The sequence below is a fragment of the Falco rusticolus genome, chromosome 3, assembly GCF_015220075.1.
Source record: "Falco rusticolus isolate bFalRus1 chromosome 3, bFalRus1.pri, whole genome shotgun sequence".
NCBI classification, from domain to species: domain Eukaryota; kingdom Metazoa; phylum Chordata; class Aves; order Falconiformes; family Falconidae; genus Falco; species Falco rusticolus.
In genome coordinates, this window is record NC_051189.1 from 84,002,802 (window position 1) to 84,020,607 (window position 17,806).

The window sequence follows — 17,806 nt, forward strand, 5'->3', positions numbered from 1 at the left end:
AAAAAGGAATGCAAAAGATATTTCAGCCCCCACCGAGATTAAGTGTGACTTAGTAGTGAGGAGGAAAACTCTGTGTCTTCTGGTTTGTTAGAGTTTTACTACCTAAATCTATTTCCAGGAAGGTTTTAAACATGGGCATTAGGCACAGCCAATTTTTAAGTTTTAACCAACATACAACATATTGATTAAAAAGCCCCTTGGTTTCTAATTCCTGAAAATAGACATAGTGGCTGAGTCACTATCCCTGGAGGTATATAAAAGGCTTGTGGATGTGACACTTAGGAACATGGCTTACTGGTGAGCTTGGTGGTGTCGGGTTAATGGTTGGATGATCTTAAAGGTCTTTTCCAACCTCAATGATTCTATGATTCTATACACTCACCTGTATATAGTTTTATTTTGCAAGAAACAATTTCTGAATATGTGCAAGTAGCTTTTAAATAAGACAGCTAGTCAAAATAATAACCACATGTCCCTACTTGTATTAATGGTCACATATCCCTACTAGCCACTAGTAACAGGTTGATTTTATTAGCAGGCAAAAGCTGTTGGGAGACCTGCTTCTGCTAGAATAAAATGAATGGCTTCTGACTTCAATATAGTTGAACTAATAAGTAACTAAGAGTCTAGCCTTTTATTTCACACACAAAAATAAAAAAAAATCCAAGTGTAACTACTCAGCATGAACAGGCTGTATCATTGGGTACTCATTAGAGAGATAAAAGCTAGAATCATTCTACATGGAGTATATTTAAACTACAGAAGTCAACTGATGTAAGATTGTTTTATACACATAAAGGAAAATAAATTTTACTTAAATATTAATTACTGAAAAATTAATTGTTCAGCATGTAGGATAATAAATTGTTATTTTAACAAAATCTTTATGGATGAATATAGTTTAGACAAATTCCTTCCCCTTAGACAAATAGTAGATATAATAACCCATTAAACGTATTTGTGATAAATTAGTACAAGAAAGAGGAAACTAATAATTTTCTAATAGCTTATCATACACTGAACTTACATTACATTTAAAACTATAAGCATTGAGTTTAAAAAGGAAATATTTAAAGTTGCTAAGCAACAGTGGGTTTGTTTATCATATTGTTTTTTAAATGAACACACTGAAAGGGGAAAACAGAAGAAACAAACATACAATAATACAACTTATTTCACAGCAAACATAAAAAAACCAACTTTTGCTTACAGAACATAAATTAAACTTTTTTGACAACTTGATCTATGGTCCAATGGACTTCCTCTCAATGCGTTGTTATTTTGACTTGGCTTTCTAAAATTGTCAGTAAAAGGATACAGCTAAGTAAGAAATAAGAAACTACAGAAAAGGTTTATTATTGATCAGAATTTCTGAACAATGTTCAAACTAAAAGATAATTTTATATCTGAATTTGGACACAGGCTGATAGAAACATATAATTTTAATTTACAGTAAAAAATACTTTACATATAGAGTTGATTGTCCAAATGTGCTTATTTCATCTCTCTTTAAAACATTTTTCCTTCTTCTTACAAAACAAATGAAATGGATGAAATCTTCACTGACTCCAAACTGCTCAAGTTACAAAAAGCCAAGTTAGTGACTGTGTGTTGAGGGACTGCATAGAGCTCTCCAGTTGCAGAGCAGCACAGCCTCAGTGGAGGTATAGCTTCTTTCCCAAACATCTCCAGGCAACTGCTGAAGCTTAGCTGTTCTCCCTCTGAAACACTTTCTTCTTGTGCCAAATCCCTTGCAGTGAGTGGGGAGAAGGGATGTGGACCCACACACTCTGTGCAAAGGAGTGTCCCATCCTTATGTTGATTCTCAGCTGGAGAGGTGCCACCAGAGCCAGTCTTCCTTGGTGGTTGAAAGCTGAACAGGAACTGCCTAATATCTCTGTCCTACCACTAACTTCTACTTTCCTGTTTATTTCATAGTTTTGTCTCAAAATACATATGATTCTTTTTCACAGCTTTCAGCTTTTTCTTCACTGTAAGTAAATAAAGTCAAGAGTTCTTGTGTTCTGGAAAATGAGACAGAACATCAGCCAGGAAAGGTGACTAGCCATCTTCTAATGTGTCTGAACACAGTCACTGGGGCTGGCATGTATATGCTGCTGAAGTGGATGAGGCCTCATTCCACCCGAAAAAAGCACTGCAGCTTCAATATATGATTCAAAGTGTCTGTTTGACCTTTCATTGCCTCAAATGGTATACAACAGTTTTTTTCCAGGGTAATTTAATGAATCCCCTTAATGTGTGGTAAAATTCTCGGTGTTTCATGAAGATTTCCAGATCTTGGAGAAGAGATTTCTTTGTTTCAATTTTTCCTCCTATTTCCAAATACAGTTGACTTTTACCTCGGTTACTGTAAATGATACCATATATATATATAAAAAAACCATATATATAAACATGGACATACACATGGGCAGTGGGAACGCTGGTACTTTGTTTTAGCTCACATTCCCCAGATAATTTCATTCTAGGTGGCCTGGTGCAGTCCTTCAAGTTAAGCTTCCAAAATCATCCCAAGCTTTTAGGGTTTATATGAAATATGAAAAAGGCAAACATCACAATGAGACTTTTTCCTTTTAAACAAACAAAGAAATCTTTTCCACGCGTTTTATAATGCCCTATATAATTTTTTGAAGAAAAAGAAATCCAAAAGAACAATTAAGGCTGACATTCCAGTTATCTTTAGCTAGCCACAACTACCACTTTAGTGTTTGGGGTTTTTTTCTGTATGTCAGTTAAATAAATGAAAACAAACCTTTGATCACACAACAGAACATTCAAATTTACAATTTTAAAGGTATTAATGAAGTACTTTTTAAGTTAACTGTTATACTGCTAAGATAACAAAACTACACATCTGGCTTTAGATTTTTTTTTTATCTCATAAGAATATATATCCAAATATTTTTTGAAGAAAATGGTGATTCCTTGGGTCATACATTTTTGGGCCTCTGGAATAAATAGTCCATTTTGATGTCATGGTTGGGTACTGGGAAAATAGCACAGCCAGCCCAGCAGATATTTCTGAAGATAATCAGTGACTGTCACAAGAAAATACAACATGTACACTAAATAAAAGAAATTCAATTTAAGAATGCTTCTCTGAAAATGGGGAAATACATTTGCAACCTAGTTTTTAGGCTTCCTTATAAAAATGGGCTGAGTATTTGGCAATGGTTTCGAAAATACAGAAAAGTAATAATTTTAGATCAATGTTCTCTGGGAAGATGCACAGTGGATTCAAATATGCAAGAAATATAAAACTCTGGTTCTGAAGTACGGTACTGATCTGTGAATCAGACTGTCCCAGTCTTTGATGCACGTTAATGGATAGCAAGATGAGAAGACTTTGTAGAAGCAGGTCCGTAATTTTGAGCTTGGCTGTTTAAGAGATGTAGTGAATTTTAAATCCTTGTCTCACAGTATATTAAGAGCATGTTTTATAAACCCACATTTTGGGAACTATAAAGATGACATGATCCTATAAAATACCAGGTGAAATTAGATCTGAGCTCTTACAGATCCCAGTGGCATTCAGGAACTGTTCCTAAAACTTTAAAGGCACGGTTTAGTAAGTGCTATCAGAAAAACACTACAAGTTCCTTATTTTAGTAATGATGTTCAAAATCACTGCTAAAAAAAGCCCCCCCCCAAAAAAAATTAAAATCCACCTGCACCCTAAAAATAGGACTTTCAAAAAGAAGAATCTGATAAAGTTATAAAGTGTGTTTATTTCACAGAACATTTGTATTGAGTTCTTAATTAGTTATGTTATTAACCTATGAGCAAACTACAAATTTAAGGGCAAGCAAGCGTTAGGAAATGATAAATGGGAAATGCTTTCAAAGCAATCTTATTTATGGATTAAGGATGTACAAAGTTCTATTTCCATAAACACCGTGGGAAGCTGTCAGCAAGGACACTCATCTTTACTCACAACTAGAAACATCTTTCTAATTAGTGTGGAGCCACAGGTACTATCAGTTAATTTCCCTTTTGTTGTTATAACGACATTCTTGACTTTTTTCTTGTTCCCTATGTGTGGTTTTTTTGCATAAAAAAGAAGTATTCTCCTCCACCTTGTTGAAAACCATGACGGGCAAATCAACTCACCTGCTCCGCAAATTTTCACTCATTCTTAGTAGTCTGATGTATTACATGGGTTGGGAAGTGATATGCAGCTTTGTCCTTTTTACAGGCCTCTTCCTTTTCAGCTGAACAAAACCTTAAAAGTAATAGCAATACCTGCCATTTAATACCACTTTAAAAAGCTAGAAAATATTTTGTTGAGCGAAAATGTTTAAGCCTATCCTTGCTATTCAAAATAGTTCCCAAATTCTATGGAAAGGACACGATATAGATGATGTCAAGGGATATGTCTCTCTTCACCCAGCACTGTTCAAACAGTTCAAACTGTTACAGAGGCATACTGTGACGTGAATAATTTTGGACTTGAAAAAATTTCACATTTGGTGGGTTTGAAAGCTACTACACAAAGCAATAGAAAGATTTCTACATACTTCTTATTCCCTTAGATGGATATTTAAGCTTGAGATGACTTGAATTCCATGTGTTCTGATGTAAAGTACTTAAACTACATATTTTTACAAAAAATGTGTTCAATTTAAAATCCTGAAGAAGGAACCACAGATTCTAGTATGCACTGGTGTTTACAACAGGATGGTATAGTGCAACAAGCTCAGACCTTGTAAATGACAGTCATATGCCAGTGGCTTATCTGTTATTATGTTTTTTATTTTACTCCTCAAAGGCCAGATGAGACAGACAAGTCCTAAAAAAATGTCCTGAAAGTTGCTAGCCTATGACAGCATAGACGAAGACAAAAGAGATTCCTGAACACTAGGTATTATCACCTTGATATATCAAAGAATTTATTATCAGTGTCTCACTAACTGGTATTGTAGCAGTGCAACATGTGTAGACAATTATCTTTGAAATTCATAACTTGTCTGCATTCAAATCAGTAACTTCAGTATGATACTGTAAAATTACTATACACTTACTGGATAAGTATGACTACAGTTTTAATTGAAATCAAGAATTCCTATGATTTTGGTTATAATTTTCACATATTATTTAAATAAGCTCAGCTATTAAAGGAAATCAAAGCTGTAGGAACTGTTTCTAAATCTTAAGCAAGAAATTTTAAAAAGTTTAAAGGTTAACAATCTTAAAGTGAAGACTAGTAACCTTTAGCATGGTGAAAACATGGAATATTCACCATCTAGAAATACAGATAAAAGATTAAAGGAGGAAGTTATTTTTCTGTTTTCATAAACTTAGACGTACACTGATTCACAGCTAGGACTCTTAGATATCATATCATCATCATCATCATCATTGCACTTATTATATAATCTATTTTACTAATTATAAGAGCTTGAGGGTAGACATTTTATACTTTCTTACAGCTTTTTTGATATCCCCTTCATGCCTTTATGGTAAGTAACACCAGATAATTGATCTATGCTTTCTACCTCACTTATGAATTTCTAGACCCCTTTATCAGGAAATTTATAGACCCTTCTCAGTTAAGCTGAATGGTTTTATTTAATTCTTTACACACACACCTTCAGCCATACCTCTTAACTTGTCCTGAACTTTCTCCAGTTCTAATATATCCATTTTAAGATGACAGACTAGTTCAGAAACTGCATACAGCACTCAAAAAGGCAGCTGCATCATGGATTTGTACAACAATATAGCATTGTTCTTATATTCTCTATTTTTTTCCTACTAAATTTTAGAATTTGATTTGCTTTTTTATGACTAATTCTCATCAAGTGACATCACTGAGCTGAATTTTCAAGAAACTGCCTGTCATAACCTGTCCTTTACAAAAACTCTTAAGTTAGTACCCATTGTTTTATTTGTGAAGCTGGATTGTTTTTACCCAGTGTAAGGTCCTTTACATTTATGTGCAGTAAATTTCACCTGCCACTTTAATGCTCAGTCTTGTAAAGTCTTCCTGCAGTTCTTGACAGTCAGACTTTCTTTACTATCCTGAATAACTTAGCATTTTTTAAAAAAACTTATCTCACTGTTCAGTTCTCTTTTATGAGCTTTACTGTTTAATGGCACAGGTACCTACAGATCCCTGTGGGTCTTCATTCATGATGGGAACTGACCTTTTCCTCTTCTTTCTATCTCCTGTCACTTAACCAATTTTTAATTTGATTTAATTCTGTTTTTTAATCCTTCCCTCTCTTACTCCAGCTATCAAGTTTTCTTGAAAGCCTTTGGTAAGACACTTCATTAAAAAAATATTTGGTAAATTCAATTAAGCTATATTTGAGAGATTTTTCTTATCTACATGCCTGTTGACTCCTCCAAAGAACTTTAATGTAATTAAATTTTGGAAAAATATATAAAGTTTAAGGAGGCTATCAAGAGTATCACTTTTACATTAAATCACAATTTATAGAGAATTATACACTATTTTCAGCAGTATCTTTTACTTGTAGCTGCTAAAACATAAATTATGGTCAGATAAAAAGTGAAGGAGCTTCATTTCATTGGACTTCTGGATGTTGTTGTTTTTTTAAAAAAATATTTCGTTTTTGTTTCTTTTTTTTCCTAAAGAACTGAGACCTTATTGAGACTGCCAGACAATTCTGAAATAGGAAGAAACTGAAAAGTTATCCAATCAAAATTTAAAACCAGAAGAGGAACCAGTAAAAAGAACCATGTATTCAAGACCCTTGGAAACATATATACATTTCCACTAGGCGACAAAGAAAGAACATCTTATCAGACACTGTTGAGTAATATTGTTGTAAGTACAAATCATCAAATCTCATAAAGTTTCTGCATATTTCCAATGTTTTATGCAAGAACATTTACCTCACATCTTCAACTGTTACCTGTATAACAGAGTAAAAAGAACAAGTGATATCTGTGTAATAGAGACTAGAAGGAGCAAGAACACATTCTCTCTTTTTTTAGTTTACTAACAACTAAAATGATTTCATAAACTGAGTATTAGGTATATTGTACTTTCCAAATGGATACGAGGAGACTAGCCTTTCAGTACATGTTCCATAGATGACTTTTTGTCTATTTCTTTTAAAATATGTAGTAGTACATTACAAAATATATTAAGTTTTTAGTAAATGAGAACTGCAGTTTTAGGCGCAGCCACACATATCAAGTAAATCAGACTTTGTATTGAAGAATTTTATATTATAAAAACATACAACTTTAAAACCATTCAGAAATGAAAGGGGAAATATGGAAAGCTATGGAAATATGGGATTCTTCAGCAGTGCTAATCAGTAAGGATTTTTTTCACATTGCTGAAAATTTTACAAAATAAGTATTCAATAACTTGTATTGCGTACATTGCTTCAATGTTAGCAGGAGAGCTAGATGAAAACAAAAATACTTTAACTCATGTTTTGTTGCAGAAAGTGTTATAATTTTTTCTCCCTGAGTTTTCAAGTATTAACAGTTTGGTTTTATATGCAATTTGAAGACAAGAATCTTTGCTTCATAAAGTTTTAAGAAAATAGAAGAGACTATGCAGAGATTAATGTTCACAGTTTTTTAAGGCAGAGCTAACTCTGGAGAAAGACGGTTGGTATGTCTGCTAGAAATTATAGGTGGGTGAGCAGCCAGTAGTATATAGAAACTTGTGATAACACTATACAGTTAAATACATACTTGTGTGCGTAGAGCAGATATTCAAAGTTTTAAGGCATGGAGACAAAATTGTCTTTTTCTTTCTCCTATCTTTTCCTTATCATAGGTTGGGAGGGTAAGGCAAAGGAGCTTAAAATAAAAGAGTCTTGATGATGAATGAAATATTTTAATGGGGATCTTAGCAGGTTGAAGAAAGAGGATGAATCTAAAATTTCAGAGAAATGTTCAGATGTATTATTATATGAAAAGATTCACTGATCTTTGCTTTATGTAGGACCAGCATAAATGGAGTCAAAGTTAAATCAACTTTATATGATAACTGCAAACAGTTCTACAGAGCATTCAACCAACTTCACCCTTTTTTTTAAACCATTAGAAATATCCTAAGTATATGTGAAAATGATCTACATTCTCTTTCTCCTTAATCTGGTTAAAATAAACAAGTGAGTGGACCTCTTGGCATACAATATGTGGATTTTTTTTTTTTCCCCCCAAAGATTTTTTCAGGCTATCTCCAAAGAAACTTTAGTAACAAGCAGATACCCATAAAGAACTTTGTGCCAGCTTATGGTTCCTTGTTTTACTCCCAAAGTCTAAGAGAAAAATATTGACATTAGATTCCCTTTCATTACAAACATCACTTCTTAGAAAAAATATGTTACCATTAAATTCCTTACACTGAGTTTAGCCAGCATATGGAGCTGTATGAACTATACTTTCTATTCATGCATTTTGTGCCTCTTTAATCAGCCGTGGTTTTGCTGCCCAGCACAGTTCATCCTTCATTACCAGGATGAATATAACATAAAGCAAACAAACTTTTCTACTTTATAATTTTTGTTGGCAGCATTGAACATTTACATACATAGAATATTAGCACAAGGGATACAAAGTCATTATATACTAATGCTTTGCAAAGTGGAAAGACAATATCTTCAGCATCACTCTGCACTGCATTTCAAATGGCACATTTCAGGCAATTTATGCTAATTTCCATCATTTACAGAACATAATGATACAAATCAGTTAGAATTCAGCACAACAGCCTTTAAGTGTTCAGAACTATGGAGAACACGGTAATGGCCTCATTAACTGTAAGCTGAGAATCGAATTTCCATTTCTAGGCAAAACTGTTATTGCTCTACTCGTGATCCACAACACTTTTCCTGTTTAATAGGTTATAACAGCCACTGGTCAGCTCTGTTTCTTTCCCTTAGCGACCTCACTGAGCCCACCCAAAGCAATAAAGAAAGATCAATTGTACTGATCTTACCTGAGGTGACCTTATTGTCTTCTTTCTAGCTGGTATTAGCTTGACAAAGAAGGGCAATATCTAAGTTCACTTCATATGCTTAGAAGCCTTAAGTATATACAGAGTTCATAGTCCAGGCCTTTGATATATTGAAAGGAGTTGGCAATAGCACAGCAAATGTTTGCCTTTCAATTTGACATTACAGTGAGAAGGATAATAAACACTGCGTTCATAAGAATAAGTATAGCTAAAGCAAGCAAAAAGCCATCATTTCTCAAGTACATGAATGCTGGGAGGTATTAGGAGAAAAGGTCAACTGACTGTCCAAAGCCTATCAAAAAAGCTAGTTACATCAAACAGTACAGCTAAGATATGTCCTGGATCATCAACTTTTTTTCCTTCCTCCTCCTCCTCAAAAAATGTTATGAGTAGTTTTGACTAGAAAATTGAAAAGGACAATGACAAGTTTAATAGACCCAAATTTGTTCCAGGTTATATATACTTAAGCATATTATTGTCATCCCATCACACTGGTAGGGTGCTATACAGTTACTGATCCATAACTGCAGGTGTATCTCAATTATGTAAATCCCTCAACTTTTATTTGCTAAGGAAATTAATTTACATAATGACTGTACACTTCATACTCAGTAACTATAAAACTATTTTTCAAAGATCTGTCTATCAGTAGTTAATATTCTATGACTACACAGATTTCTGTTGTGGCTGCTACAGACTTAAAAGCATAACTGAACCTACATTAATTATTGGAATACAATGATCAATCATTTTAAATGTAGACACCTTTGTATCTGCCTGCATGAGGAACATAACAAATACGCAACAGAATTATAGCAATGGTTTATCTGATATGTTGTATTATAGCAATCAGCACTGGTGTAATAGTACAGCTAGAAGAGTACCAAACAAAAAAACAAACAAACAATCTCCCAGTTTCTTAAATAAGCAAATTCTGAACTACTATCTGTATACGAGATAGGAAAATGGAGAAAATACATAAGGTACCCAAAGAGGCTAAAAGTAAATTTTAGTAAACTTCAAGTACTACTGTACTGTAGAAATTAAAGGTATTGCAGTGTAGTAGAACTGAAATATCCTCCAGTAATTCTTTAGCAGATCATTTTCCCTAAGCAGAAGTCAATAAGCCACCAAAGGTGCAGTGCCACAGGAGCTTACAGACTTATCAATATATAAATTCAACACTGAAAATGTACAGGGGTTAAAAACCTGCATGCACTGGGAGCTATTTAGACACTACCACTATCAAATAGTACTGTTTTACCCAAATTGCATTACATTTGTTCATGAGCAGTGTAAACAATGCCCATAATATGAATAATGTTATAAATAAAAAATGTTCACTTATCTTGTTACCAGCTGAAAAAACTCCAGGGAGGTACAACCCTACTACTCCTAGCACATACATTCTTTTTCTTAACTGCTTTTCATTAAATCACTTTTAGACAAACAGAAACCCTTACTGGACTTATATCTGCCATGTATGCTTTTGGTATCCCCAGTAAGCTGTGGCAAAGTCTTCTACAGTTTAGCTCCATGTTCTGTAAAAAAATATGATTTCTGATTTTGTCTAGGACCTACATTAGCTACATTCAGATGACATTATATATTTCTTGTGCTGGAACAGAAAGTGAACATTTTTCTATTCGGGTTCCTACAGCCTCTCATGATCTTACAGGTGTCGGTACTGACCCTCTAGCATGACCTCACTGCAAACTGCTTTCAACATAAAGACTATTTATTTTCAACTGGTTTCCTTTCTTTTAACTTTAGACTTTATCTGTTTAATATGCTGTATATATCCACTAACTCTACACTTTATTTTCATTTTTACTGTTTTGTTCAGTAAATACGTGAGCCTTGTTGAGGTATTCACTATCCAGATAGCTCCAGGAATGCGTTGAAAATTAAAGTAGGTTGCCAATACCTGTTTCTATGGTTTTTATCTTAGTTATTATATTATTTTTCTTTACTTAATAGAAGTGAAGATCTGTTAACTTATGGCAACAGAGAGAAATTTAAGATTGTTTGTCATTCATTGTCTGTACAAACATACTCCAGGATCATCTTTTTAACACCTGGGAGAAAGAAACAGGAATATTAAGTCAATTTTACCAATGAGGTAATGAAGGCAGAATATATTTATGTCTTAATATGGCCATAAATTAAATAAATTATGCAAAAAAGGATAATGTATTAGGAAATCAGGAATGACAGATTCTAGAAGTAAATATTTGTTCTGTCTCTGAGGACCTTCCAGTTGATAGTTTTCAAGTCAATCTGCTATGACTTCTTTGCAAATATTTAGTTAAATCCTTCCCATTGATTGTTTATGATCCGAGATTTCTTGGCTAGCTTTATTTTGCATACAAATTGTTATTTTAGACTATTACTGATCTAGGAAAAATGCTATTATTGTTTCAAATAGTCTGCTGTGAAGTTTGTATCACCTTTGAGTTACCAGATTCAACTATATTAATTAGAAGGACAGGAAGAGCTATAAAATAGCACATAAATATATTTTTGAGAGGAAAGGATGCAAAATAAGAATTCAGTTTCAAAAGATAACTGCTATTCAAAGCCTTCTTAGTGCATTTATGGCTTACCAGTTTTGTAGAACCATACATGGCATCTAGAATATGTTTTTTTTTTTAATCTTCAGCAGGATCTAAATATTGAGATAAATGCAAAAGTAAAATTTGTAGGAAAGCATAATTCACAAAGTAATCATTACAGTATCAAAACTGACATTACAAAACCAGTATCTTCCCCCATGCAATAGTTTATAGAAACTAAAAAATTTTCACTCTTTTTTTCCCCTTGTCTGAATTGTATGGGTGGGCAAATTAACTATCAGAAAAATGAAGGCTGAATGAGTAGCAAACACAAAATGTTATATTTGACATGTTTAAAATTTTCTTGCCTCAATTTAGAAATATAAGAGGACTAAACCATACTCTCAGTAATACAATGAAAGATAAAATGCATTTTATTACTTTCATGAACCTTGTTTTTCCTGTAAATGCGTAAAAGTCACATTAAGGGAACCACACTGACTAATCAAAGACTTTATGTGAAAAAACAGGAATGACGGATTTGAGAGGTACAAACTTTGGTTGTTATCATTATCTGCTTTTGGATACAAGTTGCTACCAGCTGAACCATTTGGGAGTAGTGAATGAATTTCTACATACATTTTCAATTTAAACTGAAAAACTTGAAATTTGCATTCAATAGCCAAAATGTTAGCTGTAGTCTTTCAGCTTGATGCCTGCACTTCATACCCAAACAAATAGAAAAAGTAAGCACAGGACAAAGAACTGGAAAGAAATGTCTCTTTATAAAGACTAGTATTATTCTTTTGCAGTCTAGACAGTATTAAGTACAAAGAGCTCACAGGGCAGAGCACTAGCCTGTGGGAGGAAGAAAACTGCAATCTTTGTTCTTAGATCTTTTCTTATTCTTACCATTTGCACCACAGCTAAGTCTAAGCAAAAAGCAAGTATGTTACAAGTAGGAAACTCAGTGGTAAAAGATTTTGGCATACATTACTCACTAGGATGGGAAAGAGAAACAGCTATGACTGACAGTTACAGAACTTCAAAAATAAAAGCTTTCCAAATGTTAATGATATTCCTTTGTTAAATAATCATGTAAATTAATGCATTAGATATGAATTAAACTGATATCCTTCTCTAGTGTTGTTTTTAGCGAGGCATCATTGCCTATAGAAACAAGTTCTTGCTCTTAACATTCTCAAAATGATGCCTTAAAACATGCTTAATCTGTGTCTAACGGAACAAGTTGATTTATTATGACCTGAAGTAGTAGCCAATAGAAAGCTCATGAGGGGAAAAAAAAAAGGAAAATCCTTTACTTTCTTGGCCAGTAAAAAAATAAAGAGCAACAAAAATCTTTCTAATTTGTCCATAAGGCATTGCCAAAGTTTTCAATTGTATCTGAAGTCAACATTTGGTATTAGTGTTGAAGTCTTACTTCTAGTGTGACCTAATAATGTGAACAATCATATTATTAAAAAAAAAAAAGGGGAAAGACATTTGCTCTTACAGCATGACACTTCCCTCTGCCTAAAGTTCATTTCTAAGTCTCTCACGCTGACTGCTTTAATGGCATGTATTAATGTTACAGTTGTGGCTGAAAAAAAGGTAAACCAATATGAAAGGTGAATTTCTTTAAGCTGGGGTTGGGGGTGGGGAATAAGCATCACTTACAGCAGCAAAGACTTGGGGTTTTCTACTGCCTTCTGAAACATCTGATCTGGTGAATGGAATGGGACATGTGTGAAACTGCAAAACTGAACTTTAGGAGAGGGCCCAACTTCTGAGGTGATAAAGGACAGAAATGGAAGGACAGAGAAAATTTGGGGGGGGGCATGATTGCTGATCCAAAAAGAGTGTTGTAGAAAGTGCTCCAGCTTAAAAAGATTCCCTTTGCAGCTCTACAACAAAAATTCAAAAATGTCCTCTGCCTTGCAGAAACAAAGTAATAAAACACCGTTGAAAGCAAGCCTAAATAAATGTTAAATTTCAGGCGAGAAAAGGCACACCATCTGTTACTACGTACAAACAACAGTATTATTAGATTATACATAATGTATCGCCACAGAAGATATGGCTGCCTTTGGATTATTAGGTTAGGAGGCCTACAGAAAGACTCTATAAGCAGGAAAAAAGAATTACTTTTACAAGTTAAAGTACAATCAGAAAACAACCTTACTGAGATGCAAACAAGAACAAGACAGGTCTGTGCCATAGAAAGTCATGAGCAGCAAGGGAATGACATACTTGGTTATGATTTAAGGACAACATGTACAGATAGCAAAACTGTGAAGCTGGTAACTTCAGTCTTCAGTGCATCAGTCAGTGCCCCTTGGGATATGTACAGCGAATCAGACATAAATGATGGATGTAGTAAATAATAGTCCCTGGAACCGCTCTGACAGAGTCTTCTATGAATAGTTCATCTTTGGACGTGGTTTTATAAGGCAGAGAAAGGAGATTAATCCTAATTGATGCAGCAGGCATAAAGGATTTAAATATGATTAAAAAGAAATAAATCTGGCAATCTAAACATCAGAAAAAAATCATGTACCTACTAGAAGAATATATAATTTGATAAATGTTAAATGAAAAGCCAGTTTATTTTATGTCACTAGAAGAGAAAAAACAACAACTTTAGAAATATAGTAAAGGAGTAGCAATGCTGTGTTTCTAGAAAAAGGCTTCATGAGCCTGAGTGTGTCTGGTAACAGAAAATGTCAGTACTGTGGGATGTTACTAGCTTGTGTGTGTGTGTAAATGTGTGTATAAGAAAGCTCAATACTGAGTTACTCTAAGCTACATCGAATCTGGCACAGTTAAGAACTCAGGCATTTAGGCAACACAGAGAATTTTGCCATATGTTCTCTGCCCCTTGTGCATGTTTTATATACTTGGATGATATGACATTAATTTTTGTCTAATACTGTATAATGTGTCACGCAAACAGAACTATCTCTCCTCATGAAATAAGGCTGTAGTTACAGATAGTATTTTGCTTACATTATACCGCTGCACTGATGCAACTGTACACAACTGCAAGATGACTGTGCACCTTCTCTAAGGGTAAGGCTACCTTTTGTTGTTCTAGTGTAACTGAGCAAAAAGTACCCCAGCTTCAAAGCTCACACACTTGCCATTTTTGACAAAGCGCAGCTGTTAACACAAATTTTGTCCATTTTATCTCTCAGAGGAGATGGACTGACATTTTGCAGGGGATCATGGGGAATTACCAAAGAAATTACCTTAGTGTATTCAGCTATTTTTGAAACCATAAACGTTTACGTGGTCCTTAGCCTGCCTCTTTTGAAACCATTTTGCAACAACTAGATCCAAGTGTAACTGGCCCTGCTGCTGCCAGCTACACTTTGAGAGTGTGAAATATCTGCATCACTTGAAATTGCAGATAAAAATTGGTCTGAGAACAAACTGCTAGAATTGCAGAGCTACAGTTTAGGCAAGATATTTTGTATTTGAAAAAAATAAGACCCAAGATTTTAATATGAACAACGTGGTATGTCACTATAGAGAGAGAAGAATTGAACAAGTTTCAACTCCTACAAAAAAATTATCATTAGCAACTCAATGTGATAGGCTATTTGACACCAGGCACAAGAAGTTCCTTGGAAGACATAATGAGCTTCAGAGCAGTTTATGCAATTTCCTTGTCAAGACATCAATCCAAGCACTTTATTAGGAGAGAAAGGTCATTATTTTGCCATGTGTATGTCCATGGCTCTCTCCCATCTGGAGGACCTTGTAGCATTCTTGTCTTTTATCCTCAGAAAACAGATAATACTGGAAATTATTCAGAGAAGGGTCAAGGATGATCAAAGGTCTCAAATTAATTTCTTATCAAGCACTTCTATACATACGTGTGTGTTTGTATTGTTTGTTTCTAAACCTTGAAAGAGAGAAAAACAAGAGCGGAAAGAGGAAGAGGATAGAGATTTGTAAAGTCATGAGCAGCATGGAAAAGGTAATTAGGAAATACATTTCATTCTCCTCCAGTACAGATGATGACAACAACCATTAAAGAGAGGAGGTGACAAGTTCAAAACATTCACATGAAGGTGGTTTTCCTGGCACATTGTAATTAAACTGAGGAATTCTTTACTGCAAGTTGCTATGATTTCATTAATCAATTGGACAAATTCATGGAACAAGAGTACACTGTAAAAACCACTAATATTTATATGAGTAAAACCAAAGATATCATTTATAATGCATGGAATTTCCACATTTTCAATCTTTTCAGCCTGGAAAATCCTGAGAATGCATCACTGTAGGTTTACACTGTTTCATCATCTTCTCTAGGCTTCTATTTTTGGCCACAAAATAGTGGGTTAAGAAGACTTCTTGCTTTCATAAAATATAGCCGTCCTTATAGTCTTACTTTCTCTCACCTATACAGGCTGTGAATGTCCCTTGACTTCCTTCAATAAGAAAGGTAGAAAGTAAAAACAGAAGGGAGCTTTCTTTTACACTATGTTGTTTAGATCGCTGTTGTTTCTTTCAGCTAATACTTGGAAATCCAGGTGTGTCATCGTTTCCAAGACTTATGGGGAATGGATAACATCACTTTTAAGAATTTACAAGATTTATTTCTTTAAGATGGATTGCAGTGCAATCCAATTATATCTCTGTTATATAACATACTTGCGTTCATGGTATTTGAAAAAGAGTTTATTTTTATACTGGACAATTTACATATTGTTGATTTATTGTGCTCAGTAGTGTGTATAATTTCCATTTATTCCGAAACTTTAAACTTTTATCTTGTGCTTTCAGTGTGTTTACTGAATTTTCAATGGATTTTATATGTAGATGTAGATACTGCATGTCAAGATTACCAGGTTCATTTTGTAAGATTGTTTCTTACAGAACAAGAAACATTTTTGCATAGAATGCCATAAAAGTAAATGTTCCACAATTATATATTCTTGCTTTAAAACATTAAAAAATATATCTGAAGGCTCTTTTACCTTTTATGTATTTCCAGATAATGATGGTTTTCTACCAACTTCAAAAGAAAACAGGGACATCATTAGGATGTGTAATACCATCTTTCTTTAATAGGTCAGGTTCATTTATAGCATTGCACATGGAATCATAGAATCTTTTAGGTTGGAAAAGACTTTTAAGATCACTGAGTCCAACAGTTAACCTAGCACTGCCACTAAACACCACATCTACATGTCTTTTAAATACTTTCAGGGATGGTGACTCAACCACGTCCCTGGGCAGCCTGTTCCAATGCTTGACTACCCTTTTCCATGAAACAATTTTTGTTAATATCCTGTCTAAACCTCCCCTGGCACAACCTGAGGCCATTTCCTCTTGTTCTATCAGATTTTACTTGACACCCACCTCCCTACAACATCCTTTCAGGAAGCTGTAAAGAGCAGTAAGGTCTCCCCTGAGCCTCCTTTTCTCCAGGCTAAACAACCCCAGTTCCCTCAGCCGTTTCTCATAAGACTTGCTCTCTAGACCCTTCACCAGCTTCATTGCCGATACACATAAAAATATATTTCACTGAACAAAAAGAAATTTTTAAGAAGAGTTTACCCCAGAGGGTGCTAGTTGGCTTCAATAGAAGTCCCAATGTGGCACACACACTATGGTAGTAGATTTGGAAGTCCTACAGAGCAGAGCTATTCATAAACCATACATGAGGACATGTATTCAAATATACCCAAAAGGTGTGAACATTTTCAAAACTGAATCTTTACCTCTGCTTATAAATTATTTGCAGATAGACATTCTTTATCTCTTTTTCAATTTTAAGTGCATTTTTTAAAAGTTTTAAACTCTGGTTAATTTTTTAGCTATAGAATATTTCCTATTTGCTATTTTAAATTACTATTACCTAATAATAAGTTCTGCTTTAGAAGAATTTCATAATAATAATTTTAAAATATATTGTGTAGATAATAAAAGACTTCCCCAAAATTTTTCTAAAACCAGTAAAAAGGTCATGAATTTGCAAGTAATATCTTCATTCCCCTCCCCCCCCCAATACTCTTGTAAGTACACAGTGACTTAGCCAAATATTTGTAAACTGAGATATTAAAAAGATAATATATATCAATAAAACATACTGGCTTCTTTTTTTCACTGAACTATTATGAATGTTTTTGTTTTTTTTTTCTTCTTGGTATTTAACCTGCTTTTACAGTTTTAACAACACAGCTACTGCAAAGCACATTTTCCAGTATTTTTTAGTTGATAAAGCAAATCTTTTGCTAAGGCTGTTATCGTTTTTCTCATATATCTG